Genomic DNA, 7,051 nt, shown 5'->3' with positions numbered 1-7,051 from the left:
AGGTAAGGGAAATATGCTATGTTAGACAATTTTAGTATGATTTCAGAATAAATTGTATGTTTTTACCAGATTATAATTCAGAGCATGAATTTATATAGTTTATCAATTATGTCTAAGACGTTTAAAATTACTGTGTGGCATGAGAATGTGGATACAGTACAAAAACATATTTTACAGTATCTTCTGGATTATGTTTTACAAAATATACAGACAACAAACATGTTTTACAGTATTTTCAGGATTATGTTTTACAAAATATACAGACAGGGAACATGTTTTACAGTATTTTCAAGTACCATGATGATACAGTTTTACAGTACCATGGCATACAGATTTACAATTAATTTCAAAAATACAGTTTATATAGATACAATTTATTTTCAGCATCATGGTTAATACAGTTATTAAAGAATCATGGTAAAACAGATAGTTATATATAGAAATATATTATATAGTATTAGACCTTGATGGACCATTACAGATACAGTTTACAGAGCACGGTACCGTAGCTATATACAATTCAGAGTGCAACCACATATTCAGATAATATATGGTATTCAGAGTTGATCAAGCCTATATTGTGGACAAACTCCCCATTAGATATGGGTTGAGGGGGCCGATCTGACTGTTGGAGTATAGTGATTTATCTTGGTAGGCCAGCCAGTGATAGATCCCACCTACGGGCCACACAACCCTGTCATGAGGGGTTAAATCATGACATACAGTTATCCATCCAGGGAAGTTTTCCAGTTATTATATGTATAAACAGTTTTACAGAAATAGGGAATATGCTTATGTATATTAGAAATATTATGAATAGAAAACCTAAAAGACAGATATGGTAAGCAACGTGGATAAAGGTGGTGTTATATATTATTTGTACCTGCATTTTCAGATACAGTTACTTATGATTATATAGAATCAGATTTTTATAGAAATATAACTCATTTGCCACACACTAGCAATAACATATTTCGTCTTACTGAACGTCATCTCATCCCATTAATTTGACATTTTTCAGGTGATCCAGTTAGGCGAGTAGATCAAGCTCGTAGTTAGAGGAGCTACAGTGCTGCCCTATTAGTAGAGTGAGTATTTTTTGAGAGGTCACTTCTGTATATATATATTTTGGGTGCATTTTAGCACTCTGGTATTGTATATTTGCATTTTTGGTTATATGAATTCAGCTTTCCATTGCATAGGTTGATAGTTATATATATATATATATATATGAGAGGGTATCGGATTAGTGGAATTTCATAGTATTTATTATTGGAAAGTTATAATATATTTATAAAATATAGTAGGTTGTTACAGTTTGGTATCAGAGCAGTGTAAACTTCAGTTTATATGTATATTAAAGAAAAAAAACTATAAAATGTAGCAGGTCGTTACACTATTGTTGTCTTGCACCAAATATAGGTTAAGATTCTTTAGCCTATCCTAGCCAATATGAACTTTGAACTAAATGCACCTTGTACTTTAGCCTTGAAACTTTAATTCATTATATTGTCAAATCCCTAATCACAAGACTAGTTACAACGTTACATTGATTCCACTAATGCAATAAAAACTTTAGATTTTTCTTTTTTTTTCAAATTTAACATCCTATGGCACCTAAAGCACCCAATTGCATTCGAAATGCCCTCCCATGTGCTAATGCGTAACGTCCACAAACCAAAAGCACATGCTTATAACTAGCATGCACACTTTTAGATATTTTTTCTATGTGTATTTTTGAATGCTTTATTGTTAACTCAAAGTAGGTGGTTGAGTTGACTAAATTAACTACGAGTGAAATTATGATTAAAAGTTTTAATACTATAAATTTAGTAATAACTTGAGGATTGCTAGTGCAGTTAACTTAAAAGTTCACTATCATACTTCATCTTTTCTTGGAAATGAAAAACACTCATGACTCTGGTTACAACATGACTTGCAGTTTAGGGATATTGACTGCTATCCCAACCACCAAAAATGTTCATGACCTAAGCCTTCTTACTATGCTAGGTTTAGTGACATTATCAAGTTGAACACTATTGTGCTAGTTGTTTTCCATTTGTATGGTTTGAATTTACTCTGTCAAAAATTTACATGAGATTCTTTCTTTTCCATGCATATGAGCTAGAGTTAGTTGATTCTCCTCTACTAACCACCTAGTCGAAGCTAGCACCTCCCTCCCCACCCCCACCCCTCGAAAATAAAAAAGAAAATTCACTTAACCATCATCTTTTGTATTTTTATATAAGGTTGCAAACGAACCAAACCACACACAAACAACTTGGGAGCTCTGTTTTGTAAGAGCTTGCTTAGACTTGTTCATTGTACAAATGATGATTACCAAATTCAATTTTGAGGCTCATCTAATAAATAACTTGAACCTAAACATAAACAAGATTGACTCATTTCATCTCATAAGCAGCTCAATTATAAACTTGAATGGTCTCGTTTAGCAGGCTTGGATTGGGCATTTTATGAGCTTTTTTTAGTAATATTGAATTAGGTATAGACTATAGTGGAGTTAAAATGTAGGACTTTATGGTCATGAACTTATTTAGTTCAAACTCCATGACCTGGATTTAATGAGGCTAATGTACAAACCATTAGTTTGGCTTGGTGGAAAATGCCCTCAGATAATGATAAAAAGCACAATTATGAAAATCGAATTGAACCGTCTAGTCAAACCTCATTCGACCGGAACCGACCACATGTTTGGTCCACGTGTTGGCTTAAAAATGGAAATGGTGAAAATCGATGAAGAACCAGCTGACCTGATGCAAATTGGTCAAAACCAATGTGACTCGAGTTTGTTGTTAGGTCAACCCGGTTCATTGATTTTAATTTAAATATTATTATTTTTTAAAATACTTTCATGTTAAAATGGTAAAACTAATTTACTTAAAGGGTAATTTTGTAAATCACAAATATACAAATTTTAGAAAATAAAAAATAAAACAAAATATTATTAACAAACCCTAAAGTTACTGAATTTATATGACTTACAATATCTTCTATTTTTCACTATTTTTAATTGTGAATATATATATATAAAACGACGTCATGCTAAAGTCACCAATTTGACCACCAGTCCCGTTTTCAAAACCATAGTAGGAAGAGTCGTTCTTCACTTTTTGTCTAATAAAACCCTAAGAAACTCTTGAAACAACCAAATTGTGCTTGAGCATTGTGGTAGCTTGGCTCGATGAAGGCTTGCAAGATTATTTATTTTTGTATAAATTTAAAAACTTAAGCAAGTATATTTAAGTTTTGTCTAAACTCGGCTAGAGCTTAAGCTTGATTAAAAATTTAATAAACAAGGTTGAGTATGGTAAAGTTCAGTTTGATTTAGCTTGTTTGTAGCTCTGCCTTATAAATGATGAATTAAAGAATTAAGACATAATTATAATTATAAATTTAACTATTAACTTTAGTTCAACAACATAAAAGCATAACCTTACAATATATTTTACGGATGGCTTAACCAAAGAGCTACCTCCCATTCCTCAATCCTCACTTTGGTATTGGGGGATTAGGAGAGTTGAGAAAGATTTACAAGGATTATATATATAGTTTAAAATTTGGTATGGAATGCAACATTAGCACTTGGATCATACAATGAAAGGTATATACTTTTTAATGTGGATTCCTATCATTTGACTAGTTCAGATATTAATATAACTTTTGCATAGATGAAATTTAAATCTAATATTGTATAATTGCTCGTTAGAAACATGCACTTAAGTTTTTTTTTTTTTTTCAATTAATGATCTAAAGGCACATATTATTATATGGAGTTGTAAGATGAATTTATTATGAATTAAGATTGCTTGAAGCTTTTATATTGTAAATAATGTTGTTGGTATAGTTTTGCTTCTAAAGACATGAAAAAAAAATATATACTTACTATGTTGTGTTTGCGTGTGACTCTTATACTTGGTGGGGCTTATAAACAAAGGAAGAAAAACATATGGATGAATTCATTGGTGTTGTACAGTAGGGACTCGTCAACTAATGTATCTCACTTGTCAACGAGTAGATACTGAGAGCTGGAAAAATGCAAAAGTTCTGAGCTACCGAGAGCAGGAAAATCAGATATTCAAAGATTCGTCAACGAGTGGGCCTCACTAGTCAATGAGTGGACCTCTCTCTCTCGTCGACAAGTGCCCTGCTCGTCAACGAGTACTCTCGAGCTGCGAGAAAGAATTCAAATTTTGAATTGCAACGTTGGGACGGTTAGGTATTTGGAGGGAAGCCTCTGAGGGGTTGTTATATATGTTCTTCTGGGCATATTTTGACAGAAGGGAGATCATTGTATCAAGTGTATTGTGCACTTTCATTTTCATAGTGAATTCTTGTGCCAATTACTCCCGTGGATGTAGGCTTTGCTAAACCACGTATATTATCATGTTGTTTTCTTTATTTGCTTTCATATATATTGATTATGCATAAATTGTGTCTTGGTGCTTCATCGTTTGTTGCAATTTACATATTTCGTTGTGCGTCCTATACTCAATTTTCACAACAAATTGGTATCAGAGCATTATTGTCATGACATCGAGATCTTCTTCTGCAAGATTTGATGTTGTCAAATTCGATGGAACCAGAAATTTTGGTTTGTGGCAAATGAGAGATAAGGATATACTTGTACAACAAGGGATGGTGAAGGCTCTACATGGTGTTTAATCAGATGGAATGGATGGGGCGAATTGGAGAGAAATTCGAGGCAAAGGTCATTTGTATGATACACTTGTATTTGGCTGATGAAGTTCTTTATCATGTGATGGAGGAGGATTCTCCAGCGGCTGTGTGGTGAAAGTTAGAAATTGGTACATGTCTAAATCACTTTCTAATAAGTTATTTCTTAAGTAATGTCTTTATTGGCTTAAGATGGTTGATGGTTCGAACTTAAATCAGCACATCAATACATTTAATTAAATTATTATTGATTTAATTTGTGTTGATGTTAAGTTTGATGAAGATGATAAGACTTTGATATTACTAAACTCCCTGCCAGCAACTTGTGAAAATTTAGTTATCACTCTTACATAGGGAAAATAGACTTTTAATTTAGAAGAGGTGACAAGTGTTTTGTTGAATTTTCATCAAAGAATGAGAAAATGTGATGAAGAGGAAAGACTTGTGGTGAAAGGTACCAATGAGTGTGGCAAAAGAAAGTTCAAAAGTGGATCAAGTCAAAAATCTCGTTCTCAGTCCAAGAAGAAAAAGGATATCCTATGTTATAAATGCGATAAAAAAAGGGCATGTTAAACCAGAGTGTCCAAATTGGAAGAAAGGAAATGGTGAAAAGCATGAAGGGATTTCAAAATCAGCAAATGTGGTTTAAGAAGGAAATTCAGATTGCAGTGATGCTGATGTTCTTTCGGTTTCGTTGGGGTTGGATCACCTTACAGACTGAAATCATGTCAGCTGAATTTTTGCAAGATTTGTGTTCTTGAAAAACAAAACAGGGCAAAATTCAAATCAGCTGTTCATAAGAAAAAAGGTATTCTTGATTATATGCATTTCGATATTTGTGGTCCAGTTAGAGTAGCATGAAGAGGTGGACATGTTTACTATATGAGTTTTGTTGATGACTACTCATAAAAAGTCTGAGTATACTTCATGTGGCACAAGTCTGATACGTTTTCCAGGTTCAAGTTGTGGAAAGCTAAAGTGGAAAATCAGACGGGGAGGAGAATCAAATGTCTAAGGTCAGACAATGGGACCGAGTACGCTGATTTCAAGTTCATTGAGTTTTGTGAGAAGCAAGGCATTAAGAGACACTTCACTATTTGTCGGACACCTCAACAAAATAGCGTGGCTGAAAGGATGAACCAAACTCTGGTTGAAAGACCTCGGTGTCTTAGGCTTAATGCAAGGCTACCAAAGAACTTCTAGGATCAGGCAGTTAGTATGGTTTGTTTTCTAATAAACTGATCACCAAGGGCATCATTAGAGGGGAAAGGGGCAGAAGAGGTATGGACAAGAAATGTAATGCCCCGGACCCACCACATGGGGTCCGGAGTGTTATGAGACCAACCACACGTCTCTGATACCATTCACGCAGTAGAACTTAATTAAACAACAGCAAACAAAATACCAGAGTACTATATTTACATATGCAAACCCATAAAAAGGTACATCCATATTCCATATTACATTACCAAGACAAAATATTAAACACAGTCTATACACATTTTCGTTCTTTTATTTACTCACAAAACTACCCTGCCCTAGAACTTTCTAAGCTCGACCACTTGGAGGACCTAAAAAGATTAAATATTCGCCAGGGTGAGACACCTCTCAGTAAGGAAGAAATAAATTACAACAGTGTGTGGCTGAAGTGTTTAATATATATTTACAAAATATACATACAATTGTATTTCACTATCAATAGCAGTTGAGAAGATGCATTCTTAATCACATCATTGTCGACTTCTCTGTCACCCAATCACATACACACATACATAATTATTTTTACTAATAATTCCCGAGAATAAGGAAGTCTACCCACCCATACAAGTAGATTCCCTCTGTTCTAGTGCTAATGTCAGGGCACTCACCTTTCCCAGTAAGCCCTCGGGTTATGTATCCAGGTAAAGTTTCTGAGAATAGGGAATGTCACTCACCCATACAAGTGGCTTCCCCTTGCTTTGGTAATTACAGATAATTACCAGAGCACTCGCCTTCCTCAGTAAGCCCTCAAGTGGAGAATTTTACTTTATCATAAATACTCATGTAATTAAAGTTATATATATCCAATGTCATCATTTCACAAAGTTACACACATATACGCACGCCACAACCAATCCACACAGGATAATTTGTACAATTTTCATTCACACCCACACAGGGTTCATATCCACACAGAATACAACGTCCACACAGGACTCTAATCCATATAAAATACATGTCCACACAGGACTAAGAACCACATAAGTTACATGGTCCACACATGATTAATCATCACACAGATTACAACACATACCACCATGTTCATGGTAAATAGGTAAAACAAACTCCTCATACCACTGCCAATATTTTATCCCCC

The sequence above is a fragment of the Malania oleifera genome, chromosome 1 (genome assembly GCF_029873635.1).
Source record: "Malania oleifera isolate guangnan ecotype guangnan chromosome 1, ASM2987363v1, whole genome shotgun sequence".
Taxonomy (NCBI): Eukaryota; Viridiplantae; Streptophyta; class Magnoliopsida; order Santalales; family Ximeniaceae; genus Malania; species Malania oleifera.
Note: the sequence above shows the minus strand (reverse complement) of the source record.